A 27,462-nucleotide genomic window follows, 5' to 3' on the forward strand; every position below is an offset into this window, starting at 1 on the left:
ACGGCAAGACATACATCAAGTGTTCTCAAATCTTTAAAGACTCAGTCCGATAAGATAGCTTTAAAAGGGGGAACTCAATCCATTACAAGAGAGTAGAGGGGGAGAAGAAACATAAGATCCAACTATAATAGCAAAGCTCACGATACATCAAGATCGTGCCAAATCAAGAACACGAGAGATTGAGAGAGAGAGAGAGATCAAACACATAGCTACTGGTACATACCCTCAGCCCCGAGGGAGAACTACTCCCTCCTCGTCATGGAGAGTGCCTGGATGATGAAGATGGCCATCGGAGAGGGATTCCCCCTCCGGCAGGGTGCCGGAACGGGTCTAGATTGGCTTTGTGTGGCTACGGAGGCTTCTGGCGGCGGAACTCCCGATCTATTGTGCTCCTCGATTGTTTTAGGGTATATGGAGATATATAGGTGGAAGAGATACGTCAGGGGAGCCATGAGGGGCCCACGAGGGTGGAGGGCGCGCCCAGGTGGGGTGGGCGTGCCCCCTACCTCGTGCCTCCCTCGTTTCTTTCCCGACGTGCACTCCAAGTCTCATGTATTGCTTTTCTTCCAAAAGTAACTTTTCCGAAGGTTTCATTCCGTTTGGACTCCGTTTGATATTCCTTTTCCGCGAAACACTGAAACAAGGAAAAAACAGAAACTGGCACTGGGCTCTGGGTCAATCGGTTAGTCCCAAAAGTAATATAAAAGTGCATAGTAAAGCCCAATAAACATCCAAGATGGATAATATAATAGCATGAATACTTCATAAATTATAGATACGTTGGAGACGTATCAACCAGCATCACCTGGATCACATTGACGAGCTTGATGTTCTTGTCCACCATGCTCTGGATGCGCATTTGCAGCGCTGTCAGCTCGTCCGATCACTATAAGAAAAAGACACATCCGTGACATTTTGGGCCGAACGAATTTTTTTTCTGTCATACATTTGACACTTCTATGACGATAATTGTGACAAAACCCGGTATCATCATAGATGTGGTGGGCTCCTTCTTCTATGGCAAAAAATCATGACAGAAAATGGGCTTTTCATCCTAGGCGGGCCGGAGACGCAGCTGCATGGCATTCTTTGGTCCATCCATGACGGAAAAAACCGTGGTAGAAGCGAGGGCGAGGAAAATTTCGGGGAGTTCCCGGTTATGGTGGGAGGTCGGGGGCCGAGCGATGCGCGTTTCTCTCGTACACGTACGCGCGTGTGTGCGAGGCATTGGCTCTAACTGAACCCGAGCGAGGCGTTGGGCTCTAACTGAACCCGAGCGATTGCACTACAGGCTACGTGTTACTGAACCCGAGCGACCGATTGATGGCTGTTAACTGAACCCGATCGAGCGATTCCTTCGCTACTGCTGCTAACTGAAGCCGATCAATGCTGCCTCTGGGATGAACAGTGAGCGTTGCGGGGGGGTGGGGGTTGGATGAACAGTGAGCGGTGGCGTTGCCTCTGGATGAACAGGACCCCGTGGTGTGGTGGAGGGCTGGATGAACAGTAGACGATGGAGGGGTGCCCGTGGAGGGGTGGTTGAACAGGACCCCGTGGTGTGGAGGGCAGGATGAACAGTAGACGGTGGAGGGGTGCCCGTGGAGGGGTGGTTGAACAGGACCCCGTGGTGTGGAGGGCTGGATGAACAGTAGACGGTGGAGGGGTGGTTGAACAGTAGCCGGTGGAGTAGCGTGCGGTGGATGCTGGATGAACAGGAGCTCGTGGAGGCTGGAGGAGGTCGACGGTGGAGATGAACAGTATCCCGTGGAGTCCCGTTTTGTGGTACGCCACACCCCTCCCGATGAACAGGACCCCCGTTTCGACCGTAGCGCTCCAACACAAGTCTGTTTCGTCCGTTTTGCGGTATGCCACACCCCTCCCGATCAACAGGACCCCCGTTTTGACCGTAGGAGGTCTGTTTCGTACGTTTTGTGGTACGCCACACCCCTCCCGATCAACATGACCCCCGTTTCGACCGTAGGAGGTCCGTTTCCTCCGTTTTGCGGTACGCCAGACCCCTCCCGATCAACAAGACCCCGTTCCAAACGTAGGAGGTTCGTTTCCTCCATTGTGCGGTACGCCAGGCCTCGTTTCCATCGCCTGTTCCGTCCAAGCCCTCCCGATGAACACGACCACGCATTCCGTTCCGACCCAGCCGGTTGGCTCCCACGCGTTCCATTGCCTCCCGATGAACACAACACATTCCGTTGCCTCCCCATGAACACGACGCATTCTGTTGCCTCCCCATGAACACGACGACGACGCTGTTTCTTCGTTCCGACCCAACCATGTACACGATCCCTCGCCGTACGTATGCGCGAGTAGGCGTTCGAGACCCCGCCCGTATGTACACATACGTGGCCGTATTTTCTTTCTTGCACCCTGGCCGCTGTACGTACGTGTACATGCTACGTGCGCGCCTCTACTATGACACGTGCGCGCCTCTACATCCACCAGTATATATGTACGTACACGTTCGCGACCAGAATGACAACGCTACGTACGCTTTCACCAGGTGGGTCCCGACTGTCAAGCACTTCCTTGCGTGCGAAGATGTAGCTGGTGGGTCCCAGAAGTCAGGGGGGCGAATCATTTTGTTTTTGCCCGGACGCACTTCCTTGCGTGCGAAGACGTAGCTGGTGGGTCCCAGCAGTCAGGGGGGCGAATCATTTTTTTTGCCCGGACGCACTTCCTTGCGTGCGAAGATGAAGCTGGTGGGTCCCAGCAGTCAGGGGAAACATTTTTTTCGTGAAATACAGTGGCCCGTCCGGTGGGTCCCAGCTGTCAGGTGGAGGAATCTTTATTTTCCGCGTAATAAGGAGGCACTTCCTTGCTGCGGCCGTGGACCCAGCTGTCAGCCTCTCCACGTACAGTCCACGTCTGATGGAAGCCGTTCCTTGACCACGTTGACCACGCCGCGCTGAGAGCACGAGGGCGGTGGACGACGGCGAGGCCTAGGAAGGGGACGACGCGGAGCCGGGGAAGACACGACAGTGGATGCGCACGCGGAGAGGAGTACGAGGGTTCACTGGTTCGGCTGCGCTGCCGTTGCCGTAGAATAACAGGGGGTGTGGGTGAGTGGAGGGATGGCCTGGCCAGTGGTGGGAGTAGTAGGGGGGTGAGGCCTCCGCCGCATCGCAGCCGGGCACGGGAGGCAGGAGCACGAGGCACAACCGGCGCTGGTTTGGGCAGCTGGAGCAAGAAGACCAGAGGTTGAAGAAGCACTACGGCCGTTGGATGGACATCGTACGGTCAGTGGAGCTAGAATCATGCATATTGACTAAGTTGACAAAGCCCTCCATCTCCGTCAACTTAGTAGGCCCACAAGTCAGCCTGCCACTATACTGGGTCCCAGCTAACAGGGGGAGTATTCATTTTTTTGTGCATAATAAGGAGGCACTTCCTTGCGTGCAAAGATATAGCTGGTAGGCCCGAGCTATCAGCGGAGGTAACGTTTTTTCGCAAAATACAAAGGCCCTTTCAGTGGGAACCTGATGTCAGGTGGAGGAATCATTATTTTGCACGTAATAAGGAGGCATTTCCTTGCGTGCGACCGTGGACCCAGCTGTCGGCCTCTCCACGTACAGTCCACTTCAGATGCATGTCGGTCGTTGACCATGTTGACCAGGCCGCGCCGATAGCACCAGGGCGGTGGACGACGGCGGGGCCTAGGAAGGGAACGACACGGAGGCAGGGAAGACTCGACGGTTGTTTCCCACGCGGAGGGGAGTATGACTGTACGAGGGTTTACTGGTTCGTCTGCCGTCGCCGGAGAATAACATCAGGTGTGCGTGAGTAGTGGGATGGCTTGGCCAGCGATGGGAGTACGGTGGGGCTGTGAGGCCTGCGTGGCAGCACATCCGGCCATGGGGAGGAGGGAGTAGGCAGTCCCGCCGGCGCTTGTTTGAGCGGCTGGAGCAGGAAGAGCAGAGATTGAAGAAGCATGTCGGCCGTTGGATGGCCATCCAACAATCACTTGTTGTGCGTCAACCTTTTTTTAGGAAAGCCTCAAATCTGTGGAAAACATCATACAACCCATCTGCCATTATTTCTAATAATTTACAGCCCATTTGCTAATTATTAAAGTTTTTTTGGAGCCCATATTCTTTTTGTTAGCATTACAACCCATATTGTGGCCACAGTTATAAAATTATACGAAATTTTTCATATTTCGGTGTGGTCCGAACTGTTTTTAATCCCGAAATTTCGACTCACATTCAAACTGATTTAAAAAATAAATGTATATCAATATAAAATCCAACAAATTCTCCACGCATAAAAATTAATGTAATTTAAAATCTCGAAATGAAAAAAAGATATTTGAAACTAATTGCCGGTTTGATGTGTTTTAAAAATGTACAACCCATTTCTCATTACTGTTAGGCCATTTTCTCGGCCAGCCGAATGAAGCTCTCCTCATCCTGAAAGATTTGCAGCCCAAGAGGCCTTACAAAGCGACTTACTTAGCAAATCACAAAAAACTAGGCTGTGGCCGTGGGCCCAGCTGTCAGCCTCTCCAGGTACAGTACTCTTCTGATGGAAGTCGGTCGTTGACCACATTGACCATGCCGCGCCGAGAGCACCAAGGCGATGGACGACGGTGAGGCCTAGGAAGGGGACGACGCGGAGCCGGGGAAGACGCGGCAGTGGATGCCCACGCGGAGAGGAGAACGAGGGTTCACTGGTTTGGCTGCGGCGTGAGGCTGCCGTCGCCGCAGAATAACAGGGGGTGTGGGTGAGTAGAGGGATACACCGGGCCAGCGGTGGGAGTAGTGGGGGGTGGTGAGGCCTCCGCGGCATCATAGCCGGCCACGAGAGGCAGGAGCACGCGGCACGACCGGCGCTGCTTTGGGCGGCTGGAGCAAGAAGACCAGAGGTTGAAGAAGCACTATGGCCGTTGGATGGACATCGTACGGTCACTGGAGCTAGAATCGTTCATATTGACTAAGTTGACAAAGCCCTCCGTCCTCGTCAACTTAGTAGGCCCACAAGTCAGCCACCCACTATGGTGGGTCCCAGCTAGCAGGGGGTATTCATTTTTTGGTGCGTAATAAGGAGGCACTTCCTTGCATGCGAAGATATAGCTGGTGGGTCCGACCTGTCAGCGGGGGGAACGTTTTTTTCGAGAAATACAGAAGCCCTTCCCACGTACAGTGCATAATAAAGAGGAACTTTCCTTGCGTGCAACCATGGACCTCGTGGGTCCCAGCCGTCAGGCTCTCCATGTACAGTCCTCTTCCGATGACTCTCGTATGTTGACCACGCCGCGCCGAGTGCATCGAGGCGGTGGACGACGGTGAGGCCCCAGACTGGAGCGACCCGGAGATGGGGAATACGCGGCAGTGGAGTCACAGATGGAGAGGAGTGGGAAACTTGACTGGTTCGGGTGCGGGGTGGGCCTACACTCGGCACAAAATAACAGGAGGTGCGGAGTGGAGGGATGGCCTGGCCGTCGGCGGGGTAGCGTTTCGCTGAGGAGCGCCAAACAACGCCGCTGGACGCCGAAGGCTGGAGCAGGCGGTTCCCGCAGCGCTGGGGGGAGAAGACGAGAGATTGAAGAAGAATGCCGGCCGTTGGATGTAAATCCAACGCCTTCTTAGGCTTCGACCTACTGGCCCACATGTCAGCCAGTCCATTTGTTTTTTCAGTCCATTTGGTGGGCTGGGTGAAACAATGATGTAGCATCTATGCAGCCCGTTTAAATCCCATTTGCATTTTTTTCGAAATCCGCGGACTTGCTGGGCTGGGTGAAAATATCATGTTGGGATAGACGGAGAAATGTTATAAAAACATAAACACATGATTGCATGTCAGTAAAATCTTTGCAAGCTTATGTAGGCAATCACTAGCAGTTAACTTGCCAAGTTATATATAAACAATTATTATTATTATTTTGTAAGAACTTTCAACTTATGAAATAAAATATCATTTTAATTTGATGAGTTAATAGTACGTGGTGTATTATTATTTTTTAGGCTAGACGTGGGACAGTTGAGTTGGTTCTAGGGGAAAGTACTGGGAGAAAACTCAGTTTACATCAAAAAAGAAAGTGGGAGTGAGGGAGTCCTGGATTAGGGGGTGTCCGGATAGCCGGACTATACCTTCGACCGGACTCCTGGACTATCAAGATACAAGATTGAAGACTTCGTCCCGTGTCCGGAAGGGACTTTCCTTGGCGTGGAAGGCAAGCTTGGCGATACGGATATGTAGATCTCCTACCATTGTAACCGACTCGTGTAACCCTAACCCCCTCCGGTGTCTATATAAACCGGAGGGTTTAGTCCGTAGGACCAACAACAACAATCATACCATAGGCTAGCTTCTAGGGTTTAGCCTCCTTGATCTCGTGGTAGATCTACTCTTGTACTACCCATATCATCAATATTAATCAAGCAGGAGTAGGGTTTTACCTCCATCGAGAGGGCCCGAACCTGGGTAAAAACATCGTGTCCCTTGTCTCCTGTTACCATCCGCCTAGACGCACAGTTCGGGACCCCCTACCCGAGATCCGCCGGTTTTGACACCGACATTGGTGCTTTCATTGAGAGTTCCTCTATGTCGTCACTTTTAGGCCCGATGGCTCATCCGATCATCAACAGCGATGCAGTCCTGGGCGAGACTTTTCTCCCCGGATAGATCTTCATCTTCGGCGGCTTCACAACAGCTTAGAGCTGATCAAGATTTGCTAGCTGACAGATGGACTGAAGTCCTTGCGGCCGAAGAGTATGAACTCGAACGCCCCTCCAAGAGCTACCCAAAGCGCAGGTTGCTACCCCGATTGGAGGAGGAAGCACCTAAACCTACATCACCAGCGCATGATGCGGCCGACTGGCCACCTCACGGCCGCGACAGAGAGGCCTCTCGGGCCTCCACTCAAGCCGCACCCCGGCGCCGTTCAAAAACTAGCAAGGCACGGGAAAATGCGCCAGACCTGCGAGATATATTGGAGGACAAGGCAAGGCAAACAAGATCGATCTACGGATCGCGTGGGTGCCCCACGGCATGAGACGACAATCGTCACGCCGGATATAGTAAATCCGGCCGGGCCGAACACAATAGACAAAGCTCATTTGAGCTACGTCAGGATATAGCCCAATACAGAGGCGCTGCACACCCACTATGCTTCACAGATGAAGTAATGGATCATCAAATCCCCGAGGGTTTCAAACCCGTAAACATTGAATCATACGATGTCACAACAGACCCTGCGGTATGGATCGAGGATTATCTCCTTCACATCCACATGGCCCGCGGTGATGATCTACACGCCATCAAATACCTCCCACTCAAACTTAAAGGACTAGCTCGGCATTGGCTTAACAGCTTGCCAGCAGAATCAATTGGTTGTTGGGAGGACCTGGAAGCCGCATTCCTCGAAAACTTCCAGGGCACTTATGTGCGACCACCAGACGCCGATGACCTAAGCCACATAATTCAGCAACCAGAGGAGTCGGCCAGGCAATTCTGGACACGGTTCCTAACAAAGAAAAATCAAATCGTCGACTGTCCGGACGCAGAGGCCCTAGCAGCCTTCAAGCATAACATCTGTGACGAGTGGCTTGCCCGACACCTTGGACAGGAAAATCCAAAATTTATGGCAGCACTCACGACGCTCATGACCCGCTTTTGCACGGGAGAAGACAGCTGGCTGGCTCGTAGCAATAACTTGACCAAGAACCCTGGTAATTCGGATACTAAGGACAACAGTGGAAGGTCGCGTCGCAACAAGAAAAAGCGCCACATTAACGGCGACAATTCTGAGGATACGGCAGTTAATGCCGGATTCAGGGGCTATAAATCCGGTCAGCGGAAAAAGCCATTCAAACGAAATACTCAGGGCCCGTCCAGTTTGGACCGCATACTCGACCGCTTGTGCCAGATACATGGCACCCCCGAAAAGCCAGCCAATCACACCAACAGGGATTGTTGGGTGTTCAAGAAAGCAGGCAAGTTAAATGCCAAAAATAGAGACAAGGGGCTGCATAGCGAGGACGAGGAGGAGCCCCGGCCGCCGAACAACAGCGGACAGAAGGGTTTCCCCCCACAAGTGCGGACGGTGAACATGATATACGCAACCCACATCCCCAAAAAGGAGCGGAAGCGCGCGCTAAGGGACGTATACGCGATGGAGCCAGTCGCCCCAAAGTTCAACCCATGGTCCTCCTGCCCGATCACCTTTGATCGAAGGGACCACCCCACTAGCATCCGTCACGGCAGATTCGCCGCATTGGTTCTAGACCCAATTATTGACGGATTTCACCTCACTAGAGTCCTTATGGACGGCGGCAGCAGCCTGAACCTGCTTTATCAGGATACAGTGCGGAAAATGGGCATAGATCCCTCGAGGATTAAGCCCACTAAAACGACCTTTAAAGGCGTCATACCAGGTGTGGAGGCCAACTGTACAGGCTCATTTACACTTGAAGTGGTCTTCGGATCTCCGGATAATTTCTGAAGCGAGGAGTTAATCTTCGACATAGTCCCGTTCCGCAGCGGCTATCACGCACTGCTCGGGCGAACTACATTTGCCAAGTTCAATGCGGTACCGCACTACGCATACCTCAAGCTCAAGATGCCAGGCCCTCGAGGCGTCATTACGGTCAATGGAAACACCGAATGCTCTCTCCGAACGGAGGAGCACACCGCGGCTCTCGCAGCAGAAGTGCAAAGCAGCCTTTCAAGGCAATTCTCCAGTCCGGCTATTAAACGTCCGGACACCTTTAAGCACGCCCGGAGTAACCTACAACAAGACCGTCTGGCCCGTTCCGAGCAAGCGTAGCAATGCGGCCCCAACCCCAGCCCTCGCGAAATTGCGAAACCAGTGCTTCGCGTACATAACTACGCTCTGGAAATACCATGGGCACAGGGAGAGGGGCACTATCACGGCACGCCCGAAACATGGCTTAAACCGCACTAGGGGCTGCTGAATTTTTGATTTTCATTTACTTTCAGGACTCCATTCTTCGGAAGGCCTAATCGGCAGCACAATTGCTGCACAAACGATGCAAGAACCAGGGAAGCAAAAAGCTACGCCGCATCATGGAACTCCCAGGTGGTCTCTATAACGAGCAATATACCTGTTTCGCATACCATTCCGCAGCCTGCCCCTGAAAGGGACATGTTAAATAGTCCCGCCTTTCGCTTTTCGCACTATTTGTATCATTCTGCTTTGATCGTAGCCTTTTTAAATAAATAATGCGTAGCTTTCATCTATTATTGCATTAATCTCTTTCATATATGTTCATTAATGACATGTTGCACCCGTACACTCTGGTACGGCTAATGCGCCAGGGGCTTAAGTACCCCTCATATGGTGTGAGAAGTCCGAACACTTTCACAAGTGCGGCACCCCGAACTTATAGCATTATATGCATCGGCTCCGAATCATGTCTTGGGTCAATACTTAGGTTTGCCTGGCTCCTATGTTTTGGTGCCTTACGTTCCGTTATATCGGCTAAGGTAGCACTAGGAGAACTACTGCGATTGTGCCCCAGTTGAGCTGGGCTGAGCACCTCAGTAGAGAAAGCTAAAACTGACTGTCATGATAAAGCAAGAGACTGGTCGCTGTTCAAGAGGTTTTTCGAGTCCCTAAAGACTTATGCCGCTTAGAGCGAGGAGTTGGCCTTGTCCGGCCTAGGCGTGGATAGCGCCCCGAACTCGGTCTTCTGAATACTAGGGGCTTCGCTGAAATTTAAAATTATAGGATTCTATGGCTAAGTGAGAGTGTTCAAGCATTATAGTCCGATTGCCTTGTTCGCTGTGCTGAGCGCCTCCCTCGAAGGACCCAAAAATGGGAACAAGAGCGCTCAGGTTATCCCGAACACCCCAGCACTAGTGGCATGGGGGCAGAAGCTGACGACTCGCCATCTCTCAAATTTGATAAACGGCCGCATAGAAGGTAATATTTTAAATCCAAAAAGCATTGCTTAGAGCCTATGAACAAGTTTTTAGCGCACAGGACAAAACGAGCGAGTTTACTCAAAAATTACATCCCTGGAACATTCATCCGCCATAAGGCGGGCACCCTTCAGAACGCCCTCATAATACATCTCGGGCTTGCGATGCTCCTTCCCCGGCGGTGGCCCGTCCTTCACAAGCTTCTCAGCATCCAACCTGCCCCAGTGCACCTTAGCACGGGCAAGGGCCCTATGGGCATCCTCGATGCAGACGGAGCGCTTGATGACTTCGAGCCTTGGACAGGCCTCCACCAGCCGCCGCACCAGCCTGAAGTAGCTCCCAGGCAGAGCCTCTCCAGGCCATAGCCGAACTATGAGGCCCTTCATGGCCTGTTCGGCCACCTTGTGGAGCTCGACCAGTTGCTTCAGTTGGTCGCTCAGGGGCACTGGGTGTCCGGCCTCAGCATACTGAGACCAGAACACTTTCTCCATCGAGCTGCCCTCCTCGGTTCGGTAGAATGCGGCGGCATCGGACACGCTGCGCGGCAAATCTGCGAATGCTCCTGGAGAGCTCCGGATTCGGGTAAGTAACAAGTAATTGACTTTCACATGCTTGCTTTGCAGAAAGAAAGCCTTACCTGCTGCTATCTTCTTCATCGCGTCCACCTCCTGAATGGCCTTCTGGGCTTCGGCCTTGGCAGACTGGGCATTTTCAATGGCCGTCGCAAGCTCGGACGCTCGCGTCTTCGAGTCAAGCTCCAAACTCTCATGTTTTTTCATGAGAGCCTGGAGCCCTTGCCGCACCTCGCCAACCTGCGCCTCATACTTCTCCCGCTCGGTGCGCTCTGTGGCCGCCTTCTTCTCGGCCTCGGACATTGCTTGCTTAAGGGTCGCCACCTCAGTCATGGCCCCTACAATAGCCACGTTAAATCCTGTCATTTTTTGCAATTGAACATTTTCTATACTTTTCAATAAGGTATTTCTTACCTTCCTTCTCCTCGAACTACCGCTTGGCAAGGCCGAGCTCTTGCTCGGACCGCCCGAGGTCCTGCTTCAGCGTGTCCACCTCCGCAGTCAGTGCGGCGGACGTTAGCAGCAAAGCCTGCATACGCATATCGACTCATTTTTTGTTAGACTCCTGCGAATTTTATTAGATCCTCTATTCGGCTTTTCTTTTCGAACGCCAAACAGAGCATCAGGGGCTACTGTCTATGCGGTAATATTCTTCCATATTTGTTACTTACCTCAAAGCCTGTCAGAAGGCTGGCACAAGCTTCAGTCAGTCCGCTCTTGGCGGACTGAACCTTCTGGATCACCGCACTCATAATAGTATGGTGCTCCTCATCGATGGAGGCGCCCTTAAGCACCTCCAGCAGATTGTCCGGCGCCTCTGGTTGGACGGGGGCCGCTGGCTCAGTAGGCTTGCTCCTCTTAGAAGGAGGTCGCCCGCCGCAGTCCGGAATCGTTGAGGATTCCGGCGCGGTGTCCGGCTCAAAGCCAGACTTGGAGCCCTGGGGGGGTCTTGTCCCCTTTACTCCTGGAGTCCGGGAAGTCGCCTTGCGGCACCTCCAGGACCACCTCCTCCTGACTTGGAACCTGTTGGGACAACACTTCAGCGTCGTCCTTAGGGCGGGGGGAGGTAGCCGTCGGAAGTGAATTCACATCCGACGAATTCAGGGAGCCGCTCGACGACTCGTCGAGCCCGGCCTTGGGCGGACTTCATAATCGTATTCGACATAAGGAAAGGCTGTGCCATAAAGGAATGCTATGAATTACTCTGGTATCCGAATACTTACGATTTCGCCGGGCGCTTGGCCCTGTGCGGCCACTCCTCTTCGCCATCGCCGGCGTCGATGGAGTAGTCCGGAGGAGGGGTCTTCCTCTTCTTGGACCCTTTGGCCTCCCCGGTCGGGGCGGCCTTCCTTTTCTTTCCTCCCCCCGCTGGAGGGGGAGAGGTCTCTTCTTCCTTCTCGTCGTCTTCACGGGAGGAGCGTGTCTCGGATTCGTCGGATGATGAATCTGACACCTCCAGGCGCTGGGCACTCTTTCGAGTCCCCGTGGCCTTCTTCTTGGCGTTCTTCTCCGGCACCACATAGGGTGCCGGAACCAGCAGCTTTGCCAAGTGAGCATTGGCTGGGTCTTCAGGCAAAGGAGCCGGACAGTCGATCTGTCCGGACTTCACCTGCCAATCATGTCAAAGGTAAGGGAGCGTCAAACTATGAAAAACTAATACCCTGTAAAAGGTAAAGATAGCCTACCGCACTAGCGTGACGCTGCGTGCTAAATCCACGATCCTCGGAAGCGGATGCGGGAGCCTCGGCACCCTTGAATAGCACCTTCCAGGCATCTTCGTATGTCGTGTCGAAGAGCCTGCTCAAAGTTCGGTGCTGCGCCGGGTCGAACTCCCACAGGTTGAAGGCCCGTTGTTGACACGGGAGGATTCGGCAGATGAGCATAACCTGGACTACATTGACAAGCTTGAGCTGCTTCTTCACCAGGGTTTGGATGCATGTTTGCAGTCCAGTCACCTCTCCTTTGTAGCCCCACGACAGGCCCGTCTCTTTCCAGGACATGAGCCGCGTGGGGGGTCCGGACCAGAACTCGGGGGCTGCGACCCATTCAGGATCGCGTGGCTCGGTGATGTAAAACCACCCCGATTGCCACCCCTTTAGGGTCTCCACAAAGGAGCCCTCGAGCCATAGGACGTTGGGCATCTTGCCCGCCATGGCACCTCCGCACTCCGCCTGGTTGCCGCGCACCACCTTCGGCTTGACATTGGAAGTCTTGAGCCATAGGCCGAAATGGGGGCGGATGCAGAGGAAGGCCTCGCACATGATGATAAACGCTAAGATGTTGAGGATGAAGTTTGGGGCCAGATCATGGAAATCTAGGACATAGTAGAACATGAGCCCCCAGACAAATGGGTGGAGAGGAAAGCCCAGTCTGCGGAGGAAATGGGGGAGGAACACCACCCTCTCATGGGGCCTGGGGGTGGGGATGAGCTTCCCCTCTTCAGGAAGCCGATGCGCGATGTCGTCAAACAAGTATCCGGCCTTCCTCAGCTTTTTTATGTGTCCCTCCTTGACGGAGGATACCATCCACTTGCCTCCCGCTCCGGACATGGCTGGAGAAGGTTGAGGTGGGAAGTGCGGACTTGGAGCTGGAGCTCAAGTGCGCGGAAGATGGATAGGCAAAGGAGGAAGAAGGCGTAGGTGAAAAGGTGGATCCTTATCCCCTTATATGGGCGGATGCGGCTATGCGTCCCCACCAGCCTAATAAAACTCGCTTATCTCCCAAGCGCCGTAATCAATGGCGTGGTTGGGTTACCCACGCCCGTATTGATGAGAATCCCGAAATAAGGGGACCCGATCTCTGCTTCGACAAGATGTGTCAAGGCAACCGCCTCGCTGAACGCGCTGAGGTGGGACAGTGAAATCGATTCGAATAAAGGCTTGGCCGTGGTGTGATGTCATGCTACGGAATACGTCAGCAGATTAGATTTGTGTAAATATTATTCTCTCTATGGCAATATGTGGAAACTTATTTTGCAAAGCCGGACACTATCCTTATGTTTGAAATCTTCTACAAAGTACTTGGAGGAGGAACCCGCCTTGCAATGCCGAAGACAACTTGCGCGCCGGACTCGTCGTCATTGAAGCCTGGTTCAGGGGCTACTGAGGGAGTACTGGATTAGGGGGTGTCCGGATAGCCGGACTATACCTTCGATCGGACTCCTGGACTATCAAGATACAAGATTGAAGACTTCGTCCCGTGTCCGGAAGGGACTTTCCTTGGCGTGGAAGGAAAGCTTGGCGATACGGATATGTAGATCTCCTACCATTGTAACCGACTCTGTGTAACCCTAACCCCCTCCGGTGTCTATATAAACCGGAGGGTTTAGTCCGTAGGACCAACAACAACAATCATACCATAGGCTAGCTTCTAGGGTTTAGCCTCCTTGATCTCGTGGTAGATCTACTCTTGTACTACCCATATCATCAATATTAATCAAGCAAGAGTAGGGTTTTACCTCCATCGAGAGGGCCCGAACCTGGGTAAGAACATCGTGTCCCTTGTCTCCTGTTACCATCCGCCTAGACGCACAGTTTGGGACCCCCTACCCGAGATCCGCCGGTTTTGACACCGACAGGGAGAAAATTCAGAGACCTGCTGGGTCCACCTGAGGAGGGGAATATGTTGGGAGGAAGGAGATTCAAAGCACGGCAGCCGAGTGAACTAGTTTTTTTACGGAAAAGTGAACTAGTTTACATACATAAGAAAATAGCCACTAAAAAAGCAATCAGGTTAATGGGTTCTTAAAAGAAATATTTCGGACAAAACAGATAATTACGACACATAGGCTAATGCATGAAACACTCAGATGATAAAGGTGCTTATAAACAGATAAAGTACAACATCTAGACCTTCCTGGCACGCTTGATCATGACGCTGCGGCTGCCCATGTACTCGTCGGTTACGGGAAGCAGACACACCCTCATGTCCAAGATCTGCCTGTACATGTCATAGCATGCGTATGCGTCCTTGGCCGCGTAGGTTATGTAGGCTAGATTTAGAGGTACCTTCCACGTGTTCAGGTCGTCTTCTTTCATGTTGGCGTATCAGAGGTCGATGATGGTCTCAGCGAGGTCAACCACGGAGTCCTTCTCCTGCCCGTTGCTAATGATCTTGTATTGCTTCTGGATGTCGACAAGCTTGTTGCACCATATGGCCGAATCGTCGCGTTCTTCCTTCTCTCCACCGTAGCGAAGGTGCAGTCGGCGCTGCCGATGAAACGGGCGAATGCTCCAGAACCTGGTGCAGCCATAGGACTGAGGCGAGGCAGAGCTTCACCGAGTCCGTATCGTTGGTGTACATCATATTCAACTTGGTGCAGCCATAGGACTGAACGGCGAACTCAAAGGGGAACTCCTTCTTGAAGTCCATATCCAGCAGGCTCACCACTCTGATCGCCATTGGAGTCTCTTCGAGTGAACGAGTGTGTAGGCGACGGCAGCAGTTCGTTTTTCAGCTCTTGGGGAACTGGATTCAACAGTAAGCTGAGTGTGTACAGGCGACAACAGTTACTACCCCTCCCTCGTCCGCTGCACGCCCGGTAGAAGATGCACCCTCGGCCACACGTCGGTTCACGAGCGGATCTGTATTGGTACTGTAATAACAGGAGTTAGTTGTCACTTTACTTAAATTTAATTAGCTTTAATAGAAATTTATACTTAAAACAAGCAATGCATTTGCTCGTTCTATCAGTGCCACAGGATCAACATGCACAACAATTAGAATTATTATTCTCAGGACGCACACGATCAGCACATTTGTCGCACTTTCACAAAGATAATACTACCAAGTTTGAACTGTTTGTTATGGTTGTTGTCCTCTACATCGTCATGCCGTGTTTCCCAGCTTGCAAGATTCAGAACCAACAAATAAGATCCAAATAATAAGTACAACAAAGATGCCTACACATCTCATTGATTCCCAGCTTGCAAGATTCAGAACCAATAAATAAGATTCAAATAATAAGTACAACAAAGATGCCTACACATCTCACTGATTCCCAGCTTGCAAGATTCAGAACCAACCCATTAGAGCCTTTTGATAAAGTGAATATCGGGATTAAATCCATCTTCGCTAGCCATGTCATACAATCGAAGAACTTGGCGAATGCTTTGACCGTCACAACATCTGTAGTTGAGTATTCCTGTTTGCATAGCACAAACCAGGAGAGCATGATTTCACTTTAATAGTGGCCTCCTTTACTCAACCTGCAGCTCCACTCGGATGAAGCCTGCCTTGAGTTCCATGATTCAATTCATGCGCCTTTTTCTGCAGTTCACCTGAAATGAAGAAAAGATTGCATCATTCAGCTAGCAAGAAGTACTTGCTCTCGTGAGCTGGCAGGTTCTTCTTTAGTAGTTGCACTAAAATTGAGGAACATTAAGGTTGGCTGTCCGGCTCATGTAAGGTGCAACTATAATTTTGTTATCCTTTTGTGCAGTTCCACTAAAATAAAGTGCCATTGTGGTGACAGTGACGGCTCATCTTGCAAAGGCTAATAAAATGTTGCACGAGATTACCAGCAGAACTTGACGGAGATTTGGGAAACTCCAATCACCATTTTGTGCAGTTCCACAAAAATTGAGAGATGTTGCCCACGTGACATTTTAGTTGAACTGCACAAGACACTCATTCCAAAAAAAGTGTTTTGTGCAATTCACCAAAAGGTCACAATAGCAACAAGGTGAAATGGATATCCCTATCTGCACAAAAATATAGAAAGTAAATAGTTGCTGGTCAATAAGAATATGCGAAACATATACAAAACGAAAAGAAGCATCTTAATTATGTTCATGGCAATCACACAAGGACAGTAGAAATTTTAAAACGTCAGCATTGCTTCATGTTACCAGAAACATTACGATCAACAATGAGATTCCTCAAATATGGGATTACTTTAATGGTGGCATTGCTTGTTTACCAGACACAGTAAATCAACAATAGATAAAGAGTTGGTTTAAGGGCATGGGACCGTGGGGACATCAGGACACTCAGCAACGTCAAGGAGCAACTTACTTATCATACTGGGGAAAACAGCAGAAGTGCCATTTGTAACACAGTTTAATTTCATCTTATCACTGGAGGCATTAGATTAACAATAACACTGGTTAGACATGTCCCTAAGGTAACAGTCTGATCGCTTCATTTTACATGCGCCCTTACATTAACAACAGCAAAAGATTGGTATAAGGACATGCGACAGTGGACACATCAGCACAATGTACCTACAAGGAGGCATAAAGTGGTGATGCCAAGTTTGTTCATGCTATGTGAGGGTAGCAAACCTAACCCAGGAGACCTTGTACTATGTGAGGGCAGCAAATCTAATCCTGGAGACCTTTTACTATGTGAGGGCAGCAAATCTAATCCTGGAGACCTTTTGCTATGTGAGGGCAGCAAATCTAATCCTGGAGACCTTTTCCTATGTGAGGGCAGCAAATCTAATCCTGAGACCTTTTACTATGTGAGGGCAGCAAATCTAATCCTGAGACCTTTTACTATGTGAGGGCAGCAAATCTAATCCTGGAGACCTTTTACTATGTGATGGCAGCAAATCTAATCCTGGACATACTCTGTTGGCTTGTCCACTAGCCGCCACTTTCTATCCTTTTTTCAACCAATAATAGATATGTTCCTTATCCAGTTTGTACTGCGTTTTCCCATTATTTCCCTTTTCAACCAAGAGACCGGTTGGGTATCCGGTCTCTACTACTTTCACTATATTATTTCCTCTTTGAATCAAGTCCTAGATTCATGCTACAACTTTCCGCCCTTTCTTCGTTGTTTGAACAAAGCCCTGGTTTCGAATGCATGAAGTAGCTTTACCTCTAATAATACTAAAAATTTAGGTGGCTTTGGAAGAGCTGATGGGAGTAGAAAAAGATGCACATGCAGACACGTGGGGAGCTGGGGCAGTAGAGCAAGGCCGCTTTCGAAGAACTTATACCTGAGGGTCGCCGTGATGTCGGCGGCGGCAGGTCGGATCTGCGGACAATACGGCAGGGAGGAAGAAGGGTCGGAGGACTTCCCGAGCCGGCGCTGTGTCGGAGAGAATGACACGGGCAGAGGATCGGGCCCCTTCGGCAGTTTTGGGTTTCCTCCCTCGGCGGCGATGACCGCGTGAATGATGCACCTTTTAGTCCTCTACACACACCGGCCGAAGGGATCCGGCCAGATCTGTGACCAGCGGTGAGCAGAGAGAAAATGTCGCTACCGCTGTCTTGTTTATATCTAGAGAGGATGAGAGAATGAATAGAGCAACCCTAGTAAAGCAAGCGCTCAGGCCCCTGCGTCCATGTATAGTGGAGTGATTATCTTTTTTCTCTCCACAACAAGCGTTTCAATTTGTGTACATGGCATTAAAGAAAAGAAACTCTCTATTTAAGGTGACTACTGTACGACTCCTACTTACTACTAGTAGTACTACAGTATTGTTCACTTGTGCTCCCCGCCCCTCCATTCATTGAACAACCCCACGGGTGAATAAACATACAGTAAGTACTACGTTTATATAGAACGAACAAGCTCGAACTATTTTTGCGTAGTTAAAAGTTGAGGGCGGGGCTTTTCCCGGGCAGTACGCGCGGCAGTTTTCGGGTAGGCGGTTTGATAGAGAGGCGAGGAGGGTGAGCGAGTGGGGCTGTGCGATTTGATGGCGCGTTACTGCTGGAAAGACTTGTGATATGACCACTCACTATAGTCATGAATTACTGGCACTCCGACCGGGGTGATGCCCCACTTCCGTTCCGCGCTCTAATCTGGTGCATGACACGTCCACCTGGATGCTGGCTCTCCCACATGTCGGAGTAGTAAGGAGCAAAGAATGATGCGGTATATACTAGTACTATACTACTCCCTCCGTTCCTAAATATAATTCTTTGGAGAGATTTCACTATGTACCACATACGGAGAAAAATGAGTGAATCTACACATAAAATGCATCTATATACATCAGTATGTGGTCCACAGTGAAATATCTATGAAGACTTATATTTAGGAACGGAGGGAGTACTACTCAGGTCAGAGGAGTGCGAACCATGGCAACCCAGTGAACCAGGAGTGCGAACCACGGTAGCCCAGTGAACCAGCAGTAGAAAACAATGTGGTGATATGGCCATAAAAAACAATGTGCTACGGTCCACACTGTAGCATGTACAGTAACACTCCTCTTTGTTTGGATCCCTGAGTTAGAGCTAGTTTGGGTTGAAATAGCCTCAAATTATCGAAACAAGAGGGGTTAGTTTGAGCTAGTTTGCTCTAACCCAGCTAAAAAAACTAGCCCGCTGGAGAGGTTCTAATTGGGTTAGTTATCCTCGGGCCCACTAAAAGAGAACTAAAAAAATCTCCCCTGCCCGCACCAGATCGCTCCCCCCCTCTCGCACGACTCCTCCCTGTTCCCCATAGGGCCGCTCGCCCTATCTCTCCTCCAGTCGCCCTCTCCTTCCGGCCTCCGCCGCCCTACTCCGGCCGCCCACTCCCTCCGGCCTTCGAAGGTCGCCCCGCTCCCCCTTCACCAGTCGTTTTTCTCCCCCTGTCGTGCGCGGCGGCGGCGCATCTACCAGGTAGGTCGCGAGAGGGGTGAGTTTGTTCGTTCCTTCTCTGTCTCACGGCCATATCATTGATCTTGCTTGCTCTAGCGCTAATTCTGATTTGGAAAAGTAGATCCTGATCAAACTTGGTATAGATTTGTGGTGCACGCATGGAATTTTTTGATGCTGCTTGAGGAGGTAATAAATCTTTCTAGAGGCCCAAAGATTCAGGTCACCTTTCTAGGTATTTCAATTTCAGGCTTGCATTATTTCTAGAAGCCCAAAGATTCAGTTCACCTTTCTAGGTATTTCAATTTCAGGCTTGCATTATTTCTAGAGGCCCAAAGATTCAATTCACCTTTCTAGGTATTTCAGTTTCAGTCTTGCATTATTTCTAGAGGCCCAAACATTCAGTTCACCTTTCTAGGTATTTCAGTTTCAGGCTTGCATTATTTCTAGAGGCCCAAAGATTCGGTTCACCTTTCTAGGTATTTCAGTTTCAGGCTTGCATTATTTCTAGAGGCCCAAAGATTCAGTTCACCTTTCTAGGTATTTTAGTTACATGCTTGCATTATTTCTAGAGGCCCAAAGATTAAGTTCCCAGTCGGCGGCAAGCGGTCCTGCTACCCATGCCGGTGTCGGCCTCAACTCGCAAGGGCCGGCGTCGGAGGGGTTCCTGGGGCTTGGGCTCTATAGAGCCTTAATTCCTCCAGAGCGACGATGGCGAGATCCTCCCTCGGTGCGTGAGGGGCTCCGGGCTCCCTCCCTATCATGAATGACTTCTGTGATGAGTTATCTCATTCTTTGTTTCATGAAGTGTTTTTTTAATTTGTGAAGCTTGATTGACGACTTGTATGTTTAAGTGGGATATCTCATTTGTATGGACAAAGTAAAAATTATCATGTTTTGCATGCTTGATTTGTATAGATGGTTCATTTATGTCAATTGTGAGCGGGAGGAGGCCACAGAAGAGCCGGCCACACCAAAAAATCCGGCAGGAAATAGGGTCCAAAGTAGTCAAATGATTGAGATAGAGCATTTATTGTCAATCTAACCCTGCCATCCATACACCTCTTTGGTTTAGAGTTAGTTCAGGGTTAGAATATAACTCTAACCTCTAACTGAGTTAGAGTTCTCCTCGTCTCGGTTCATCGCCATCATACTTTCCCCATTCCTGTGTTTTCAGTATCCTGCGAATCAAAGAGGCCCTTTTTTGCAGGAAAAATCAAAGAGGCCCTTAGACTGGTTTCGGTTCGGTCATTTTTTATAAACATGTTATGTCCAAAATTTAATGAACGTGCTCCGGTTTCCACGAAAATAATCCGGTTTCATGTAGTAATTCATTCATTCATTTATTTATTCTTCTGCGGGGGGTTTGCATGTAATTCATGAGGTCTGAAATGTAAAGTACCCCGGCATATGCTCCGAGTCGTGCATGCACTATGACCCAGATGCTCTATGTCCCACATGTCAGCGAATGGGAGCACGTGGAAATAGCCTAGGAGTGCATATAGGAGGATAAATGCATGAAATAATATGTACTGTGAAGCGTAGCCGCGGTTCGAAAAGGAGACCTAAAGTGATGACAGTTATAGGTCGCACGCACCCAACTAGTGGTACTAGACATACGATTAATTTTTCCCTCAAAAAAAAGAGGCACGAGTGCTCAGTACTCCTATTCTATAAACACGAGTCCCATCTGACAACAGCGTCCGTGCTACAGCTAGCTCTCCTCCCGTCCATCACCTCCATAGGTGCTTGTGGCTTCTGGTCACTTGGTCTTGGATTGGAGTGAGCAGTGTTGCACAAAGACTTGGGAGTAGATGGATTGGAGTGGTGGGGCGCCTTTATTATATGAGAGTCCAAACTCTGTTGCATTCACATCATGCTGGCTCTATTCTGGTTATCCAATTAATTCCCTCTGCATGTAATTGAGGATGCATCATTGACCGTTCAACGTCTCGGGAACCGCTACCCTCTCCCTCCTTGGCATTCAAGCACCTATGGACCCGTCGATGACGAGGTGCCTATGGTGACTTTGAAAATTTCAAGATGATAGTGATGTGCGTGTGTGCGTTCATAGGGTGAGTGTATGCGCGTGTATATGAGCGCTTGCGTCTGTACTGTGTAAAAAACGTAAATGTGTGTCAAAAAGAGACTAGTCAGTATACTCAATATTGTGCACCTCGGAGAGGAAAACGATAGAACTAGTACGTATTTATTTACGGTGCAGATTCACTCATTTTTCTCCATATGTACTCCGTCTCGGTGTAGTCTAGTCCTTGTTGAAATCTCTAGAAGGGCAAATACTCCTTTCTGGTTTACAGGGCTATACTAGCAAGTAGTTGTATGTACTAGTACAATAGTGGGCTCACATAGCAATTTTGTCTCATGCAAGAGCCTGGCTATATGCGTGCTCCAATGTTCGCAAGTGCAACGTTCGGTTTGCGCTTGGCTCTTCGCCTCTTCGAGAAGACGAACAATGATGTTACTACTACTGCTTCTATAGTGTCGAATCCACTACTGCATGTCCGTCCACCGCGAGCGGGATGGATAGCTTGTTGTAGAAGTACTACTAAGCAAAAGCCTGTCCTCGTTTGTGAGCAACCGCACGCATGGGTGAGGGAGAAGGCATGTAGTAAAATCAAGCTTCTCCTCGTTGTACGAGTTGAGGCGACACATCATAGCACTGGCCCCACATGCTTGCCTCTAAACTTGGCTGAAAGACCCGCAGTGCACAATATATTTGCTGCAACCTCTAACATTTACACACCACAAATTAAAATATATGTGGTCGTATGCATCGTTCTGATGCAGAGGCCGGGGAGTCCCCCCTTTTCGAAAAAAACAAATTAAAATATATATTCCTGTCTTGACCAGATGAGCGTGCAAACTACAATCACCAGGGTGTCAGGTAGGGCCAGAAGACTATTTTAAATTTTTTTAAAAAAACTTCGAGACGGCCACATAGCATGGAGCCAACCCCAACGATTTTAAGCTTACAGGCACGGTACATGCTATCCTAGAATACTCTACACATGAAACTGCCACACGAGCGTCCAGGCTGCGCTTGGCTCTTCGCTTCTTCGGGAAGTCGAACAATGATGGAGTACTAGTACTGCACTGGAGGAGTACTACTGTAGTACGCTTCTGGCCATCTGACACTGATTGAACTATTGCATGTCCACCGCGTGCGGGAGGGAGAGCGTGTTCTCCTTGTCTTGCCAGCCACCACGCTCATGGGCGAGGGAGGGACGCTCCTGCCTTTGCGTGTATGACAGGTGGGCCCGACAGGTGTGTGGCCAACCTGTCATACAACCAAAGGCAGGTGCAGTTAAGTCCGCGAGGGAGAGGATAATCAAACTTCTCATTGATGTACGAGTTGACGCGACACATCAAAGCACTCACTCGATATATTTCAATAATTTGCGTTTACCGATGCATTAATTACAATGCATGCATGCATGCCGTGACTCTCCTTTTGATACTTGCATGTGTTGATTTAATGCACCTTGAAGTAGTATAAAATATGTGACGGTAAAGCTTTGTAATACCCCGGCCCAAGTCGAGAGATGGTTGTGCATGAGGAGGGCGAGATCATGCAGACCGAACAGGACCCGACGATGGAGCTCTCTAAGGTCTCGATGGACCTCACCGTGCTCCACTGCCCCTTGTGCCTCCGCCCCTTGACACCTCCAGTGTATGAGGTTCGAATACACCTCGTCCATTCGGCTGATTGAGCAAGGTGCAGGTTTCTTGATTGATGTGCTGTTCGATTGATTTCTGCAGTGCAAGGGAGGGCACCTGGCCTGCGCGGACTGCCATGTCGAGCGCCCCGGGAACCAGCAGCAGTGCCAGAAGTGTGAGCGCGGCGGTGGCTTCGAAGTGCGGAACACGGCGGTGGACTCTGTCCTTTCGTAGGTGAGGGTGGAGTGCCCGCACGAAGGCTGTGGGCTCTACGTCACTTACCACAAGCTCGCCGATCACCAGAGTGTGTGTCCGCTCGCGCCCTGCAAATGCCCCGTGCCCGTCTGTGGCTACGAAGGCCCGCCGCCGGGGCTCTACCACCACATCAGCACCGCGCATCCCATGCCCATGCACAGGATCCAGTACGGCAAAGTGCTCCAGCTGCAAGTGCCACTATCGGAGCCACGACTCTTGCTGTTCACGGAGGAGGACCGTCGCGCGTTTTTCTTGGTCGGCGGCGTGCTCGACATCGGCGCGCCTATTTCCGTGTCGGTCGTCTGCATCAGAGCGGGGGCGTCCCCACTGCCGCACTACGTGGCCAAGCTGTGGGCGAACGGCCCGTCGGGGGAGCCCGAAGGCACGACCGACGCCGTCGAGGTGGAAATGGAGGTGACTAGCAGCAAGGATCCCGGCGACGTCGACGTGCAGGAGCTGACCTTCTTGACAGTTCTGCCCAAGCTGCTGGCCGGGGCTAAGCTTGTGTCCCTCCACATTTAGATTGACAAGCTCACGTCCTAAATGTTTCTACTGTGCCTTCTGTTTATCTTAGTAGTATGCTAATATAGGGATTACCTTGCTCTACTTTAGCTTAAGAAATGGTGGGTTTTGGTGGCGATGCAGCAATTACTTCGACATCAGATCAGTAATTTCCAACAGTCGAACGGATATTTTGTGTCCGTTGGATATAAAGTTCCTTTGGGTAAGAAGTACTACTTGTCATCAAAATGGATAAAAGGAGATGTATGTAGACGTATTTTAGTTCTAGATACATCCCTTTTATCCATTTTGATGATAAGCACTCCCTCCGTCCCACAATACATGCCTTCCATTTGTCAAAATATAGATGTATCTAGACATGTTTTAGTATATAGGTAACCCATGATAGAGCAAATCGGATGGTTGAGAACACTACAATTCGTAGCTACAGATGCGTGTGTGACTCCCAGATGCAGAGGCCGGGGGTCATCATCCTCCTTTTCGAGAAAAAACAGACTTAGGTTATTGCACGTACACAGCAGTACTCCCTCCTTTCCGGTTTATAGGGCTTAATTCAAAAATCTCACCAACCAAGATGGTGAGTGGTGGAATATTTTTTGTAGTTTGCAAAAGCACCTAATTAATGCTCTTGTTTTTCTCAAAAAATTATGTTTATCAATGCATTAATTGCAATGCATGCATGCATAAAGTACATGCATTGGTCAATTTTCTCTTAATACTTGCATGCAATGATTTAATGCACCTTGGAATCTGAACATGTGTTGGGGAACAACCAAATTGAGCCTTATAAAATGGAAAAACTAAAATTTTGAGATAAGCCCTATAAAACCGGAAAGGAGGGAGTAGAAAAAGAAGTACTCCATCCAGGAATAGTGCCGCACTTCGAAACTAGAACCGTCAATAAATTTTGAGCTTGCGTCTCATCACATTCCAAATTACTCCACACTATATTGAATTGCAAACCTGTTCACAGCGATCACAACCTAAACGGTTTCCCACTTAGGAGCGTATTAGTACCACGCTGTATTGAATTGCAAACCTGTTCACACCGATCACAACCTAAACGGTTTCCCACTTAGGAGCGTATTAGTACTCGGTTATAAATACTAGTATGCCAAGATGACTGCACATTCCTCCTCAACTCCTCATCCACAAAACACAAACAAGTCAATCAGCATCCTTCCCTTGCATCTGCCATGGCCAACGTGAGTTCTGGGTCGAGAGATTGCCACCAGGGAGAGGCGAGCATGGAAGCGGAAGCATGAGAGATGTCCCGCCTTGCTACGAGAGCAGCCGACATGTCCCGCCGCGCGGAAGTAGCAGCACAGAGGTCCCGTCGTGCCGTCGATGCAGCAGACTGGTCCGACCGCGCCGCGGAAGCAGCAGAGATGTCCCGCCGCGCCACGAATGCAACAGAGATGTCCCACCGCGCCGCGTCGGCCTAGGAAAATTTCTCGCGGGCAGGCGACGACTGTTACAGGCGCATGCATGTGATCGTCCATAGCCAGATGGATCAGATCTCTGGCTGGGCGAGGTTGCAGGATGGCATGAAAGACTCGTTTGAACAGGCTATCGGCGTACTAAGGGAGGGCAATGAGGGGCTCCGGGCCGAGCGCGACCTACTGAGGGAGAAGATCGTCCGAAGTGCAGACCGGGAGGAGGAGACCAGTGCCTTGTTGAAGAGGACCGGCGTCATCGTCAAGAAACTTATGGATGAGAATGACATGCTCCGCAACGAGCGCCAAAGGCTGGTGGAGGAATCCGTGGATGTTCTCAAGCAGCGTCTTGAGGATACGAAAGAGCTCATCGCCGCTCGCCGCGGAGACTAGTTCCCGCGGCCTGCAGCAACGCATCAAGAAAGTAGAGATCATTGAGCCTGATCCTTGTCTTCCTTCTTCTTTTGCCCTTGTGTATTTCGGGCGTAGCCGCATGTGGCTTTTTTAATTATCTTTCTAATTATGTAAGACAATTAATCGTCCTTATCTTTCTATGGAAGATCAATGTTGCGAGGCTGGAATGAAGAAAACTCTTGCTGTGGCGACCCTGACGTTGATGTTCTTCTAGTTGCTGCTGGGCTTCCTTCAGTTTCCTGGTTTCTTTTGATGTAATAATCGGTTTAGGATGTGGATTGTGTTGTCGGTTGTGAAATTTTGGGTTCTAGCGCGGATGTTTGGCCTTTGTTGGCCTCTTGGGATGTTGCGATTTCAATCTGGTAGCTTTTAGTCCTTCGTGTTAGGCTGGAGTTGTGCTAAACTTCTTGTGAATTGTGGTGGTTTTCAGTAATGAAAATCAGAAGGGGCAACCCTTCTTCGATCAAAAAAAATAATTTAATTATCCTTATATATTCATCAGTCTTGCTATAAGTCGCAGTAGATGCTATATAGGTCCATCGGATCTTACATCAAGATCCATGCTTTCAGATTTTCTTTTTTCTCTCTTAAATCTCAGTCGAGTGAGACAAAGCCATGCCATTAAACAGAGGCTCGGGCACCATTAATGGAGACCTTGGGAGAGAGGTGGACGGCAGATGGAGGTCAAAGGGCTCTCCTCCCGATAAGCACGCGCAGGGGTCTGATCGCACGCCTCTCATACTCAAATAGCTACCCTGCACGGCGCCTCCTAGCTAATAAAAAATGGGGACGCGTGGCGGCACGTAAATGGTACTAGTAAGTAGAACGCCCACGGTTTCAATAATACTTGTGTTTCCGATTGTAACGTGACAGCACTTGTTCCAAAATGACTTTGTTGATTGTTTATATGTGCGCCTTCGCAAATCGGACTGCAAATTTACCACAGCATGTTGGTGCCATGTCATGGCACCAAGCCAAGTTTCATTATTTTCATGCGTGTTTTGGATTTACAGGAATTAAAAAACTAAGTTTCTCAATGTTTCCAACCCAGTCACGACGCCCAGAATTTTGAATTTCATTCCCATTTCTTGCATGGAACCTAGAAATTTACCCGAGGACACACATGTGATTTTTCAACCAACTTTGGTGCACTGGAACATGTGCTTGTATTTCAAATTTGAATTATGCACACAAAGGTGACACGTTCCCTCCCAGAACCACGAGCCTTCTTGAGAGAAGCTCCGATTTGCAAGAAGCTTATACCGAAATTTGTTCCTATTCGGCCAATTTCTTTTACCACGGCATGGTACTACCATGACATGACACCATGTCAAGTTTCATGATTTTAAAACCAAGTTTCTCAATGTTCTCGACCGAGCCACGATGCCCAGATGTTTGAATTTTATTCTCATTTTTTGCATGGGACCTACTCTCGGGAGTAGAAATTCACCCGAGGACACAAATGTGATTTTTCAACCAACTTTGGTGCACGGGAGCATGTGCTTATAGTTCAAATTTGAATTATGCACATTAAATGACCAAAAACTCAATTAATGTGTAAATAAGGCCAAACGAACCCGAAATAATTCCAAAATTTAACAAGGCACTCATGTAGTTCTATGTTGCCTTTGTAAATAAACTCATGGGGGACAACGTATATCGTTTCGCACTCAAAGGTGGCACGTTCCCTCTCAGAACCACAATCCTTCTTGAGAGAAGCTTCGATTTGCAAGAAGCTTATACCAAAATATGTTCCTATTCGGCCAATATTTTTACCACAACATGGTAGTACCATGACATGGCATCCATGCAAAGTTTCATGACTTTCAGGCGTGTTTTGGATTTACAAGAATTTTAAAACCAAGTTTCTCAATCTTCTTGGCCGAGCCACGATGCCCAGATGTTTTAATTTTATTCTCATTTCTTGCATGGGACCTAGAAATTCACCTGAGGACACAAATGTGATTTTTCAACCAACTTTGGTGCACGAGAGCATGTGCTTGTAGTTCAAATTTGACTTATGCACATTAAATGACCAGAAACTCAATTAATGTATAAAAAATGACAAACGAACCCGGAATAATTCCAAAATTTAACACGGCACTAATATAGTTCTATGTTGCCTTTGTTAAGAAACTCAAGGGGGGGCAG

The sequence above is a fragment of the Triticum urartu genome, chromosome 7 (assembly GCF_003073215.2).
Source record: "Triticum urartu cultivar G1812 chromosome 7, Tu2.1, whole genome shotgun sequence".
Classification (NCBI taxonomy): Eukaryota; Viridiplantae; Streptophyta; class Magnoliopsida; order Poales; family Poaceae; genus Triticum; species Triticum urartu.